At 46.6% G+C, this 15505-nt stretch overlaps 1 protein-coding gene across 3 annotated transcripts in view; it reads left to right on the top strand.

Annotated features, from left to right (window-relative positions):
- Nucleotides 1-1154: 1154 nt before the first annotated feature.
- Nucleotides 1155-15505, top strand: part of ZMIZ1 (zinc finger MIZ-type containing 1) — a 249833-nt gene continuing 235482 nt past the window's right edge. For all 3 annotated transcript variants that reach the window (XM_088526383.1, XM_088526384.1, XM_088526382.1), the window contains exon 1: nucleotides 1155-1296. The gene's annotated coding sequence lies outside the window, so the exon portion shown is untranslated. The remainder of the gene's footprint in view (nucleotides 1297-15505) is intronic.

Raw genomic sequence — 15505 nt, 5'->3', positions numbered from 1 at the left:
GTGCCACTGCTGCTTCATGAATTCTTTACGCCGCCGGCTGGTGGAGGGGAACGCGCTCGGGAGCGCGCGCTGCCGGCTCCGTGCCCCAGCTCCATGCGCGCTCAGGAGCGCACGCGCTGCCGGCTCCGTGCACGTTGGCGGAGCAGCGCTTTGGCCCCCACGGGAAGGGCAGGAGCTGTGCCCAGCGCAGCAGGACGGGCACGGATGGCTTTGGTGGCTATGCTTTTACAAGTGGCATGTGTTGTTCTGCTTGTTGCCCCCTTCTGTGCAGCCTGTTCGGGAGGCAAGGCCCCACCTGCAGCCCCGCGCTGATGGCAGATGGGGAGCAATGGAGAGAGGTGTGTGGGGAAATGTGCAACCTAGATGGGTGTTTCCTGTGCTTTGAGAACTTGCATACAGATTTTCCAGGAACAGCAAGTTATGGGTCAAGTAAGGGAGCTCTGCGTCCCTCAGTCTTCCTAGCAGAGAAGAGATCAGGAGCCTTCCCCTCTGCTCATCCCCACGGAGGACTGGAGCTGAGAAAAAGCCGTTTCTCAATGGCAGCTTTAGTCAGGAGGAGGCTTCCTGGCCCCTCCACAGTGATATGCCAGCTTTCTGGTTGCTGTCCATCTACTCACTGTAGCTAGAACGAGTTGTAGTCTTTCAGAAAGAAAAAGAAATGCAAGTTATGACTGGTCACATGTACCTCTGGTTTTACATACGATCTTGCTGGGAAGAGTTTGTAAGCGCTCGGGTGTACACTCTTTAAGCCTATATCTACCTCTGTATTCAATATGCAAGTTGAAATTCGACTTTTGCCAACTCTTGTGCCATTAGAAGTGATGCATTTGAATTCCTACACGGAAGTGGGTGTGAGCCTGGCCAAAGCAGACTGACTGTGCTGTTAGGATGAGCGCTCCCCTGGGAAGCTTCAGCCTTCTTCCCCTTCTGGTAGCTGTGCAAACCCATCCACATTTTTCTTAGCAGGTGACTCGGCCTTCATGTTGCGTTCTTTGATATGGTGATAGCAGTGCATGAAAGTACAGGGTAGCTCCAGTTCATATATATATTTTGGGGCTGGAGAAAGTGAGGCACCATACCTAATCTGAGGACTTGTAATCTGGTGCCTCTTCAAAAAACAAAAGCTGATACTTATTTTTCTCTTCTGTTTTGTTTTTCTCCCCTTAGGAAATGCTGTGCTGAGGAAGAAGACTGCTCCATGCTCCTTTTTTTTTTTTTTTTTGTCTTGTTTTGTTTCTCTTTGCCTGAATTAGCAGCTCCAGGAATGTGCTAATTGGCGGCGGCCTCTTCAGAAAGGTAAGAGGTAGTTATCTGCTTTCCTACGTGTTTTGCCTGTTCAGCTCCTTTTGGAAAAGGGTGATGTTAGAAGAAGCTTGTCTATGTAGAGTTCAGACAAGTCTTCTGGTTAATGTGGATTGCTCCGGCATTGCCTTCCACTGTCTCATGCAAATCAAAGGTTCGTGTGCTTCTCACTCCATTTCTGCGTGTGGGATAGTCAGCTGGGAAAACTGCAAGGTGAGATGCACTCTCAGTGTCTGTGGGGAAAAAATAAATAATGAGCCTGTTGCATTGCAAACCGATTAACTGAATCTCTGCCCAAATACCAGCTCAGATGAAAATACAATCAGTTAGTTCTGGAGAAGCCAAGTTGAAGAACGATGTCTGGTATAATAGGGGTTTTTTTCCCTTTTTTTTTTTTTTTTTTTAATCTAAATGTCTCCCGTGTGGGTGCTTCATGGTTTCATGGTTGTCTGTACCACTGGCGAGTAGGGGAGGAACCAACTGGAGCTCCAGCTCCAAGTTGTGGCATGTTTTGTGGAGAGTCAGAAATGACTGGTAATTCTTCACCTCTTCAGACCTTTTCGGTTGTGGGCAGAAGTGCCAAGATGTCGTGGGTGACAGTTCAGGTGCAGGGTTGCCTTTCAGTACTTCTAAGCAATTAAATTTTGTAGTTGTGTCTGATGTGATCTACGTGTAATCCATATCCATCTTGCCTCTTCAAGACACGATTTATGTCTCAGGATCTGTAAAAAGCAAGCATTAGCACTGTGATTCTTAGAGCACTGTGAATGACTTGAATAGACTCAGGTCAGCTGCAAGGCAAATGGCATAAATATATCTTAACGTTAAAAATTTTGATTAGTGCTTGCTCGGGAGCCGGGTGCGGTGCTTCGAGATGTCCTTCCCACCGTCCCGAGAGAGGTCGGTGCTCCCTGCGGCAGCGGCGGTACCGGCTGTCTGGACGCAGCCGTTGCAGCTGGCAGCCTGGCGCTTGGCCTCGCGGTGCTGAGAAGGGCCCTGTGCTGGGGCCGGGCTCCGGTGCGGAGCGAGCTGTGCGCTGGCCTTGCGCTGCCAGCCCTGGGGAAGGGCTGGGGAGCTGGCACAGCGGCGTGACGTGATCCGCCCGGGAAGCTGCCCCTGCCTCCCACTCCCGGCACACGGAGGTTGTCAAGCCCCTCTGAAGCTCCGTGGGCGGGTGCACGCTTGGGCCGCCGGCAAGCGCGGTGTGGTGAGGCGCTGCAGCCGGTATTATCCAATGCCATCATGCTGCCCCTGTCCGTGGGGGTGAGATCCCTGGGAGAAGAGGCTGGATGTGACGGTGAAATTTGAGACCTGGAGCGAAAAGAAATATTTCCCCATCTGTTGGGCCCAGACGGGGTCCGCGCTGGGAGAGGAGGGGAGCGCAGCCCTCGCCCGAGCTGGAAGCGTTAGAGGGAGCGGGAGGAGAGGATCCCGCTGCTTGTGGCCAGCCCTTGGCTGCCCCCAAATCTGTCCTGTCTTCCTCCTTGCTTCCTCCTCGCCCAAATCTGTGCAGAGATTGTTTTGGATTCTTCTGCCCCTTGTAAGAGCAGCCATCCCTCTGCTGGGACTGAGCGAGAGGGGAGTTTGCTTGTGATCAGGGCCTGCAGAAGGATGGTTTTGCACCAATTCTGAAAGACTTGTATTTTCTCATTATTTTCCCCTTTCTGCCTTGTTCCTGTCAATCTGAACCATCTCCAAAGGAAAGGTGATACTGCTGCTAGCTCACATTTCAGGTGGGTGACACTGTGGTATGTTAAGCAGTGTGTCTCTAATAACTTATCTGTCAGTGGGAAGCTTACCCTGTTTGTTTGTATTTCCTCTTTCATATATAAATCAAGTTCATAGCTTTTGAGACTTTGAAGAGCACTTCAACAAGGTATTTGTTTCATGTTTTGTTTTTTCCTTTTTTTTTTTTTTCAAAATCCTTTGAGACAAGTTTTGGGCTAGGATTTCTCATTTAGTAAGTACCTGTGTTCAGTAAAATGTTAATTCAGTAAATGTAGAGTGTCTGTCAAAGCTATACTGCACCTAACAAGAGCTTGTTACATTTTTTCTGAGTTCTCAGTTTGTAAAGCCGTAAAATTCCCCTGTTCGATAAAAACTTTACCATTGCTTAAGGCTCTTACATGCTTAATTAAGTTAACCGCGAGCCTGCGCTCCCTTGTTTTTAATGAAGCATTTGATATTTTTCAGATTGCCATTTCATGAAGGTTGCAGTGTAGGGTTTTGGTTTGGTTGTTTCTTGTTCTGGGCAGGATTTAAATATCAAAAACCTGATTGCAGAAGAGAAACAGTTTCTCTCCAAAAGCGGTATGTTTGTAAGGCGAGTGGTGTGTTTAGCAGCTAAGGAGGGTGCTGAAGGTGGGCCGCGGGCGCGCAAGCAGCCCTACGGCCCGCGCTACGTGGAGCCGGCGGCGCTGGTGCGGGGGGCAGCGCGGCTGCTGCTGCTGCTTCACCAGGGCCTCGTGCTGCTCCCTTGAAGAGAAGCCTGGAAGGCCACAATCGGGCTATAATGTTTTCGTTACAAGAAAACATTTGTTACGGTGACTTGTTTTATATATAAATATAAACAGAAAGAAAACCGGCCTGGGAAAATCTTGCCCCGGTGTGAAGCAGCAGGGCAGCGTGCGCTGCGGAGCGCTTTGGTGCGCGCGATCCAGACGTTTCTGCTCTGGCGCAGGTGGCCTGGGAAGCCGGCCGGGCTGCGTGGCTGCTCCGTGGTCACTTGCTACGCTGTGATGCTGCGTGATGCAAACCAGGCCTCCCTGTGCTGCGTATGCTGCGTATCCACGTATGCTGCTCTCTGCACAGGCTGTGAATTTAAAGCTTGCGCTTCATAAACCAAGCGTGGCTTTTAATTTTTTTTTTCTTCTGTGTTTTTCTCTCCCACTTCTTTCTCAAATTTCTTGTGCCTCCACTACAAAATTTCTAGTTATTTTGGTAGCTTTCTACCTAGGGATTACCTTAAGTGAACAGAAAGTTTACCCAAAACTTCTTATCTCCCCTGCTGCTGCCCCTCTGTCCTCCCCAGATACTCATTGGCTGCAGTTTTGGGCCCAATGATCTCTATGCATTCTGTGGACTACCTTGCTAAAGAATGTTTACGTTTTTGAAGAAGAGAACAGGGCGAAAGGAAAGTGGAGTCTTTGCTTTTTACTTCCCAAATGTCTTTGAATATTTGTAATATTCATAAAATCAATTGAAGAGAGATACAAATTTGATACATGAAGGGAGTCACTGTTTGCCAGCAATACGAGCAGCTATGATATTTTTTCAGTCTTCGGATGCCTGGCTGAAGAATGGCAGCATAAGTTTTTTGCTGGTAGAAATCTAGATTCTGGCGGAAATATGCAACTGTAAAATCTGTAGGGAAATACTGTAGCAGAAGCTGTTTTTATTCATGTGTAGCACAAGGAATTTGGCTTGGGAGAGAGTTCTCTCTCGTAGAAAGCAAGGCATTGCTGTTTGTGCTTCCTTTAAAGCTGTTTTTTATTCTGGAAAGACAAATGAGTTGTGTGTAGCAAAGATAGTGTTTTCTCCTTCCTAGCAACCCAGTTTATTTCCTTGGCTCTTTCTTCCTCCCATGCTGTTTAGTTCCAAGCTGATGATCACAGTTGTGATGAGAAGTAGATGATATCCATGTGCATATTCCAGCAGGGAATGGGGCCTTGGGTGCGCTTTGGTGCCCTTCCTGCCTGCCCACTCTCTGTGGCAGCATCTGGAGTCTGGGGCTGATGATCTGCACGGACTGCTGAGGTGCCGCTGGCTTGGAGCGGCGGCGGGAAGGCAAAGCGACGGCAGAGCGGAGCGGCGCTCGCCGGTGTCGTCGTAATGGAATCCTCAAATGGAGCGCTCGCTCCTGTTAGCCAGAGGTTAATTAATCAGGCCGAGGAGATAAAATGATAAGCTGCTTTTAATGAAGTGAAGCAGCTTTATTAACAGTAAGCAAAATGCAAAATATTTGGTCTCTGGCACATGTGGTTTTGATGGAGGCTGTGGCTTGCCACCGGCTTCGGAGAGCTCCAGCCTTCCTCCCTCCTGCTGCACTCCATGGACTGCGCTCCGTGCGCGTGCTTCAGTGTGGCCAAATCCATATGTAGGAGGTGGAGGCAAATTAGAAGCAGATATGGCACTTTAAAACAGGAAGGGACAAAAAGGTCCTTGCAGATTTTTTGTGTGCCAGGCAGAGGGTCAAACCCTTGTGTCTCTAGCTATTAAACCGGAGCAGACGTGTGCCTGTGTTCAAATGACCTGCCATCGGCAGGGCGTCTGGGCTGTTTGGTGCTCCCCATAATGTGTCTCATGAAAAGCTGAAACTGTTGGAGAACTTGCTGTGATGTGTGTAGTAATGCAGGGTTGTAATAGGAAAATACCTAAAGTATTATAAATTAAGTGAAGAACAAATAGAGCACACACTTAAAAAGAGGGAAGCTGCCTTTGTGAAATTAAAAAATGAATTACTCTGGGCAAAATTAAATTACTTTTAACCTCCTTATTTTGTCTGGAAATTATCTTCTCTTATGACCCTGTATGAAGATCCTTTCTAGAGTACAACTGGGATGAGTAATTGGTTCATAAAAGTCACCTCCCAGGCAAACCCCTTGCAAGCCTGTGGCTTGGTAAGGTTAACAGACTCATGTGGGCTGGAGAGCTTTAGCTGGTGGGTGTAGAAAACTCCTTGTTTCTGAAGGACGGCGCTCCCAGCCCACCACCCTCGCCTTGCCCCTGGCGTGCCGGGGCGTGCGGGGCCAGAGTGCTCTCCCTGAATGAAGCCGGCAGGCTGGAGCAGTGGCACTGGGCATGCCTCTGGATACATAAAATTGATAGGAAGTCTTGGGCCTGGTTTTTATACTGAAAGGATGAGATTAACATAGCACCTTCTGAAAACCTTTTAAATATTTGACGGGCTCTTCTGCTGCATGGTTAGACTGGCTGAGTTAGTGCTTAATGGGCCCGTGGTCCTAAGACCACAGCCTGACGTTGCCTTTCAGATAACCATAGTATTCATATCCAGATAACCATATGGTGCTGGTATCCCGTACTGGTGCCGCCTGGGATCCTAGCAACCTCGGAGTAGAGGTAGTAGATCCAGTACCAGAAGAAAGAGGTAGTCCCACCTTTCTACTGCCTCTATGAGAAGAAAACAAGAGAAGTGATTAATGAAAAACCAGCTTGTTATGTGGTGCGACTGCAATGTGTGCAAGAGAGGGTTGGATACCAGCAGAGAGACACTCAACATTTGTGAGGGCTCAAGCAGGATAGATTTAATGAAGCGTTTGTGCCCTACGTGGTTCCGGGAGATGTGGGATCATGAGGAGGGGTCGCTGGCAGGAGGCTGCCGCAGACCCAGGTCAGACAACATAGATCGGGTGCCCAGCTGGGACAGCCCAGTGTGACCCAAGGGCTCCTGCTTTGACCTGCTAGGACTGTTTCCTGATCCTCACAATGTCCACTGTGGGAAACTACTGCCTGGGGAACAGCTAGGCCGTGCCGACAAACAGACTGCACCTGCTTGGTTCTGATGGGAGTTTGGTCACGCGGTAGTGTCACATGTGCGACCTGCAGCCATGGACCCTGCCAGTCGCTGACTCCTGGCCAGGGCTTCTGCAGGTGTCCTTGCTATGCCTGGCGCTGCAAAAATCCAGCACTTCAGAGTCATTATATGAAATAACAATAATAAAAAGAGTATTTCTGTCAATAGATTAGTAAGGATTATATGGAGAGTATTCACCAGTCCTATAAAACTGCAGGCTTCAAGAATACAGCCTAGTTCCAGGGAAAGTACCTACCCACATTGGCACTGGAATGGTAAACTTGCCAAGGAAGGAAAACCCCTTGCAGGATAAGGGCACAAAGCCTGTGGTTGTCGTCAGAGCAAGCGTGACAGATGATTAATGTATCCGAATGGCATAATTCGGAGTAGTTGCGTCCCTTGGCGTGGCCGTGTCCTGCTGCTCATGGCCACTGGGGTGTCTGTGGCTGCTGGGGTTCGCTGGCACCTCAGCCCAGGAGCTGTGTGAGCCTGTGCTTGCTGCTCAGGTAGGTCGCTTGGTGCACTCTGTGCAACTTCAGCTTTAAAAGCAATGAAAATAGTTACACATGTTGCTTGCAGAATCCAGTTTTGATTTGTTTTGCAGTACAAGCAGTCTGAAATAGGTTGTTTTATCTTGCAGGCATTGATCCCATGTGTTCAGTGCTTCTTAGCTACTTGTAGCTTACTTCATGCCAAACGTCAGTATTGTGTGGCCAAATACCTTCTGATTGTTTTTGCACTTATTTTAGCTTGACTCAGTGAGATACCTTCCTGAACAGGTTTACATGAAACTAAGCCTCTCTATCTAGTGTGTTGGGTATAAATTGAAAACTAACACAAGTGCTATTGGAGGTGCACTATCTATCTTCATATCTATCCTCTTGTCAACAGACCAAAAAGTGGTGTTTCTGACGGCATCCCTTTCATGATAGGTGCTTTCTGATGCCTTAACATCAGTTACTGTCACTGTCTTCATGAAATGGTAGGGATCAGACTTTTTCTTCTCATTTGACAAAAATGCTTCAGGAGAAAAGAAAAGCGTTTAAGAAGGCATTTGTAGAGGGAATTGCGACTGAACCATGAGGTTTCGTAATAGGGAGATTTGCCTTCAGTCTGGTGACCTCCCTTGGGAGGGGTGTAGTATGTTCTTCCTTATACTCTCTTATTCCTAATCTAGGTGAATCCTTATGGGAAGTATTGCTGATAAGGAGGTTTAAGGGGGAAAGGCATTTTGTCCATGTACAGCTTGACCTGTGATGACAGCACCACAAGCATCATTCCTCTATCTTCTTCTCAAGGTATCCACAGGTGGAGCAGACACTTTTGTGGGCATTCATTATTTTGGAAGGGATGGAAAATCTCTTTTAGGTCCTGTGATAACAAGACTGGTTCTACGAAAGAAAATCACTCGTTAAAAGCCTATTCTCAGCTAGGAATTGAGGTGGAGGCAGCTATTTCTTCCAAAGAACTGCAGTTTACCACAAACTCAACCTAGGCTGCAGGCAAGTCTAGCATTTGATTCCTGAAAGCATTTGGCGGATGTCATTGTAAAATGAGAGAGTCTGTTGGGCTGCTAACAAATGTCAACCCTGTATTTCTAGCTGAACACATGGATGCACAAAAAGACCAAGTTATTTCCCTGCAGTCGCCTGGCAAGTGAATGACATAGCTGAGAATGGAGCTGGGCTTTCCTGGTGTCCGCTGCCCTGCTGTAATTACCAGCCGGCACCTGCCTCCTGCTCTCCGTAGACATGAACCCAGGCTCATGGCCCGCACCAATAGCTGTTCTCCTGAACACCAGGGCGCAGGGAGGGAGGGAAGGAGGGTGCAGAGCCCTGGCGGGAGGCTCAGGCACTGCGGGCCGCAGGCCCCTGCTGGGGCCTGGCTTGGCGGCCTCCTGTGCAGGAGCCGTGTGGGGCCGTGGCCACAGTGAGACGCAGGCCAGGGCTCAGGGGCAGCCTTCCCTGCGGCGCAGCTGGGGCCGGCCGCCCTTCCCGCTGTTCTGTCTGTCCCGATAACGCCGCAGGCAATCTCCTCTCCGCTGACCGCCGACACTGTGAGGAAGGGCAGGGACCAGAGAAATAAAAAATAAATCTGTCGGGGAGAGCAGGAGGAAAATTTGGATACTGAAAACCTAAAATGCAGATAATAACCATTAAATGAAGCTGGAGAAATATTGATTGCTGAAGAGGAAGAGCCGATCTTAATCCTTAGTGTCAATGGGGTGCAGGGCTTCGCACACCAAGCCAGCCAGGCCAGCGCGCGGCTGTACCTGAGCGCTGCTGCTGCTGCCTCGGCAGCTCTGCCCTGCGCTCGTGTTTGGCTCCAAGGCTGTTCCAGAACAGCCCAGTGAGGGAGTGGGGTTCACGAAGACTGGTGGTGTCCCAGAACCCTGGCTTTGGTGGGGAGGGCTGAAGTATTTGGAAGAAAAAAAACCCTCTGCCTAATATCACATGTGCACTGCAGGGAGGGAGCAACAGGGGCGTCCCAGAGGAGCAGGGCTGGCACTCAGGTAGAGACATGTGTCTGCATTCCCAGCTTGGTCCCAAAATCCCTCCTGTGCATTGGGCACTTGTTTCCTGGAGGATTTTCCGTGGTGGCAAGGGGAGCAGCTTGGTGGTGATTATGCCGGTGGTTCAGGCAGAAGGGGGCCCTGCCCCACTGGGGACCCCGTGGTTTTGGTGGTGACCAGCAGCCGCTATGTGTGACAGGCAGAAGCGACAGGAGACTAGGAGTGTGTCGACAGATTTCCCAAGTCTGACTTATTCTTTTCAACTGATTCTTTTCATCCACTGTAGCAATGATAGCAAAGATTACAAATGTGATAGATATACAAGTATAACAGAAAACATGAAGTCTGAAGGCACATATTTCTTCAAGGGAACAGACAGTTGTCTGTTCTAGGCAAAACTGAAGGCTGCCAGTATCTTTTACCTAAAAGAACCAGCTTAAATCTTTTGCTCCTCTTCAAACCTTTTTGTAGAAGTAGTAGTAGGATTTGGTACATGGGAATAACTGTGTTTTTGTTTTTAAGTTGTTCCATGGGAATTCAAATGTGCTTCATAAAACTGGAAAGGTCTAACGTGTGTGATGTGTGGAGGAAGAGAGGGAGGTTTCAAAGTACTGTCACAGAAAATAAAGATTATGTAAGTGTAAAGTAAAACACAACAATGCGTTTTCCCATGTGAGTACTTGAAGAGAACAATAAACTCAAACTATTTAAAATGTGCTGCAGTATACATTTGCAGATTTGTGAAGCTGGATATTTTTATATATACAATTTAAAAATATTGAAACCTGATTTAAAGACAACCTTTTTAAGTAGCATTAGAGGGAGTTGAAGAAAGTGCAGTGGAGTGAAGCAGATATTGCTGCTTACAAGACCTGTGTTATTCCTATGAATTATTTTTCCCCATATGACCCTCCTATTTCTTAAGCAGCTTTAATAATTAATTGAGTACAGTTACCCTGTGTATTTGCAAGCTTTTATTTTGATTCTGTAGGGGTGTATTCAGAGTCATTTGTATTCCAAGCACTACTTACCTGTCTTTCCCTCTGCCCTCTCCCCTTTTTTTCCCCCACTTAAACCTAACATGCTTATGGCTACGCTACTGATACCGAGGCTTCCATGATCTGGAGGACATGCGCCAGAAATGAAACTTGAAAATCCCTTCTCCTGCTTCGGTGCTGGTTGAGTGTGGGCTTCAGAGCCTGGTGCTAAAGATGCCCCAAAAGGCACGTGAGCAGATTTGGTTTTGTTAGAGAAAACGTACCAATATTCGGCTTGCTCTCAAATGAAAAGGAGATCTCCAAGGCTTTTCCACTGTGCTGCAGGTGAGGTGGTTTCCAGCTGGCCTTGCACCTCGGTGCGGGCTGCCCATGTGCACTGCTTGAGAGGAAATTCAGGAGCAGATGCTGCTGTTCCGAGTCTCGGCCAGCCCGGCCGCGCGGGCCCTGTGGCTGCGCTTGGGGCCTGACCGTGTCACCCTCTGTCCCCTTCAACAGCACTGGGGAATGAGCTGAAAACTGTGCAGGTTGGGCCCTTCTGCTGAAGAAAAAGATCTCCCCAAAACATTTCACCAACTTTGTGCAGTGTGATACAGTGATGTTTTTCCTAAATATGGAAACAGAGAATGCCTGCGGAGAGGGTAGATATCCCCCAAAGCAGACTTACACACATGCTTTAAAGTAATACAAATTCCTAACTTATATAAGCATAACTGTACACCCACACAACTTACAAGACTAGACTTATTTTCACTGTCTTATTATCAAAATTGCAATTTATTTAACATAAATTACGTGACTTAGAAGAATTTTGGAAGCCGAGTTCTCGAATGGTTTTAACTCTTCTGTTTGTGCGGACTGCTCCCCTCTGAGGGAGCTGAGCTGTAGTTCCCCCAAGACGGGGGTGTGCATGAGTACACATTTATGGAGTAGTTATAGATGTATGAAAAGTATATGTACTTTATGAAAAGGGCTGGAGCTCGGCACGTTGTGGAAAGCTGTGCTTCAATAGTTTTGTGGAAAGCTGATTGAGAAACGCTCGCTTTCGGCCCAGCCCATTTTAATGCTGGCAGCAGTGCTTGGCAAGAGGCCCCGGCTCTGAGAGCTGCTGACCCCAAGGTAATCAGCTGTTGTGAGCTGAAAAAGAAGCGTGTTTTGTGGGTGGACACGGTGCAGCGGTGCCCAGCTCGCTGGGGCCGGGGGTTCCTCCTTCCTCCTCGTGGTGCTCGCAGCCCCCAGGCCGTGCCAGGCGCGGTGGGCGCCGGGGCCGCGGAGCGCCGGGCGCCGCGCGGGGGGAACGCGGAAGCTGGCGCCGGCCGCCGCTCCGCTTGGGTACATATTTGCGGAGAGCTAATTGGCAGCGCCGCCGCCTTTCAGGGCTGTTCCTTCACCTATCAGCAGAGCACGGCTCGGGGACTTAATGTTCTGCGGATTACGTAAACGCTGCCCTGAAATATTTGCACAGGCAATTAACTTTTGTTTTTACACTGCTTTGCCTTGCAAATGGAGCCTTGCTGCAGAGCGCGGGATATTTATATTATGAGGGATATTTCATAATTAGAGCAAATAGTACTTTCTTCAGACTGGCTGGCATTAAGATCAGAAAAATGGGGATTCAATCCCTCCGCAAGGAGCAGATCCTCCTTAAAATTCAGTATGCAAAAAGACTCACCGTTTTTATACCTCACAGTTAATGTGAGGTGGTGCTTTACAAAAAACTCTATCTGAAACAAAATTCTCTGCTTGCTCTTACTTGTTACATTTGAAGACTGTAAATCCTTCTGTAAGTAATATTTGGCTGTGTTTTGTGCAGCAAACGTGCTTACTAATACCATAGCTCTAGGCGTGCACACAGAGGGGGATTACTGGTACCGAAAGGATGTGCTGGTCCTCGTGCAATAGTTTTCAAACCACTTCATGGGTGCCCAGAGATGCATATTTATTTTTCTGCCTCTTGCTTGCTCAGACTTCGCTATTGTGCAAGCATGTTGCACCTGACAGAGTTAAGTCAGGACTCTACAAATTGTGCTGAATAATGGATCTATTAAAATATAACTGGTTGGTAACAGCGGTCTTAAAAGCAGACCTCCGTCCTCTAGAATTTATTCACAAGTACGTGACGTAGTACAACCATTAAGTGGAGTAAAATTTAATATATTTCTTTTCATTGCAATTTCGAGATGAACTTTCTGCCAAAACAAGACAACAATAGCTGCAAAATCAAGGACTGTGGAAGTTTGATCTTCACCAAATTGCTTTGTGCCCCAGCTTGACAAAAGCTTAATAGGTGCTTTCCCCAAAGACGTGGTGAGGGACTGCTTAAATTACACTGACAATATTTTACAGACAGTCATTCAGGCTAAGAGAGGTAGAGAAAACACAACTAATTGAATCAAAATCCTTCATAACATTCACATACCAAAACCTCACAAGTAGATAAGCTGGACTGGACTAAAAAAGAATTTCTCCAGAAAGCAGGTGTTATATATTGCAGAACACATCAACAGTTTTAGTGCTAGTAGTTAAAGATATGCTATGCATCTTGCCCTTTTTGCAGGGGAGGAAAGTTAACTGGGGACTGGCATTTTCACTGTGAAGGCAGCAGCCTGCTTGCAACCCCAGGAGTTGTTTCCAAAGGGTATGAGTCAAGTGCTTCTGCAGCCAAATATCCTTCTGGGCTTCCGTTTGGTTTCCCCGCTCCTTTTCCTAAGAACCTCTCTTCCTTCCTCTCTCCAAGATAGGGACCCTGTAGCACTTTCTTCATGTAGAAATGCAGGAAATGTCAAGCAGTTTACCTGCGGCTGGTCTTTCTTTAGTCACTTGAGGTTGTTATATCAGGTTTTACTTTCCCAGCTCCTCCTGACGTGCTCTTGAGGCCGGGAATCAGAGCTTGGACCCGAGTTCTACCAGGAGCCCTTCCACCCTAGGGGCGTGGAGCTGTGCATGTGGGGTTGTAAAACGCTTTTGGAAATGCCTAATTTCATATACATAAACATAAAGGGCTTTCCTGCAGGATAGAAAGAAGCTAGTTGCAAGAATGGAAACCTGAAGAATGTTGCAATTATTGATGGTTTTCAGCAGCATCTAAAAGTTTTCCTCAAATTCCTCTGAAGTCCCCTGTGGTTGTAGGAAATGAAGAAAGGATGTTTATGAAAGCGTTGCCTTCTTGCCAGATGAAAAGAGACAGGAGCGGTTGTAATGCTTCCCTCCACTCTGTCTTCTTTTGGGAGCTATGCTTGTTTATCAGAGAAATATTAGAAAAAAAGGTCACAAATAATGTACTCTTTTTTTTTTTTCCTTCAGGAAAAGCATTGGTTTCATGATTCTGTGCTTCAGAAAACCAAGTATTTAGTATAAAAATGCTTATGTATAGAGATTTGTCCTTAATGGACAGGAGGAGCTCTGTAAATGCAGGTAGTATCTCTTACTAGATCAACTGGTGTAGCTGGAAAAAAGATAAGCTTTCCTGGATGTGAACACTTCGGCAGATTTACATTTCATATCGTTTGATAGAGCAAGGAAGTCTCTTTCACTTCATTCACTGACAGTCTAACCTGCCACTGTTAGGTTTCTTATTCTAAGTTCAGCAGTTTTTGTTTTTTAATATGAGTTTTGCAATGCATAAAAAATCCAGACAATTTCTAATCTGATCCTCTTACTAGTAAGAGGGCTCTAATTTGGAGAAGACTTAAACTTATTTTTAAAGCCTGATTTTAAGTAAGTATTGAGTGAGATAGGGTCATAGTAGGAAATACAATGTTTCTGTATGCTTTTAGTTTGTATGATTTCGGCATGATTACTTCCAAGGTTTTGAGAATGTCAGCTGTGATCTTAGTTCAGTCTCTCTGTTTCTACAGCCTACCCGCTCTTCTTCCCCAGGGATTTGCGATTACCTGCCCTTGTTCCAGGCTTTTCTTATAGTCCTCTTACTACTCTGAAATAAGGTTTAGTAAACACCTATTACTTGAGGTGATGATAAGGCAAATTATATAAATTGATGTGGATTAACTGAAACTTGCTGTCTGTGTATGGTGGCTAAAAATAGGGTCTGTAGTTTTTCCTTTTGCATTTCCATTCCCTTAGAGAATTCTACAGACTTTAAGCTGAGAGTATCTTTGCTTTTCAGCATGACCGTAGCATGTATTCAATGCCATTTGATGTTGTATTGCTTTATATGCAGAGACAAATAGCAGTAGCAAAATTTTTGTCTTGCAGACTCGCGCTGCTCTGCTTTGTCCGTCACGGGTTTTGCAAATTTCCACTCTTACTTTTCTTGTCACCTACTTTTTGAGCAAGCAGTGAAGCCAATAGGGTTTAGTAGGTGAAAAAACATAGAGCAAGTAGTTCTAGGTGTCTTTTCTTGACCCAGTGTTCACCTAACAAATGGATGCAATAGCTCTTTGTGTCTGGGGTAAGACCCTGCACATCTTATGCTCCCTTACTGTCAGCTGCACCAAGGGACTTGGTTATTGTAATTGGCAGCCCTCTGGTCAGAGATGATCTCTTGGTTATTCTTCTAGGTATTCATAGAAAGTTATGACTAGACTGAACCCTTATGACTCTAAATTCCGTTAAGCCGTAGGAGTTGGCTGAATTAATGGTTTTTGGAGCTGTGCATGGCTGGTGGGGTTCTGCCTGGTGATTTTGCAATATGTAGTTGTAATGAGTAACAGTTTAAAATATAACAAAAAAAAGGGGGGGGGAGGGAGTGATTTTTTTATTTTCTCCATTTTTCCTGTGAAGAGAAATTTTCTAAAGCACATTAATCTCTGTGTCCAGCTTCAGGTATGGTGAGTTTTGAACCAAGGTAAATGCTCGGGCTCTGTTTTTCCCCACCCCCACATCCCGAGAAAGAAGTAACCTAGTATCTGAAGAATGTGAGTTATGCAGATGTTCAAAAGGCCAAATAAAACAAATAGATGGGCCGCAGCTGCTAGAACAGCACAAAGCAAAGAACATTTGCTGCCGTGATGGGAATGCTGTATTGCAGCATGCCACTAGTTTTTGGCTGCTTGAAGAAAATAACATGGTGAGTTAGTTTAACCAATTTTTGTCCTATTGTAGTTGCAAATGCACTCCCATAATTGTTGAGATTTCAAAAAAAAAAAAAAAAAAACAATTTTTCCTTTTAATGAGGAAACAGAATAAGAAGTGGTAGTGTCC

The sequence above is a fragment of the Tinamus guttatus genome, unplaced genomic scaffold (assembly GCF_059628265.1).
Source record: "Tinamus guttatus ecotype Peru unplaced genomic scaffold, ASM5962826v1 Tinamus_guttatus_pri_ptg000246l, whole genome shotgun sequence".
NCBI classification, from domain to species: Eukaryota; Metazoa; Chordata; class Aves; order Tinamiformes; family Tinamidae; genus Tinamus; species Tinamus guttatus.
This window is presented reverse-complemented; position numbering and strand designations above follow the sequence as displayed.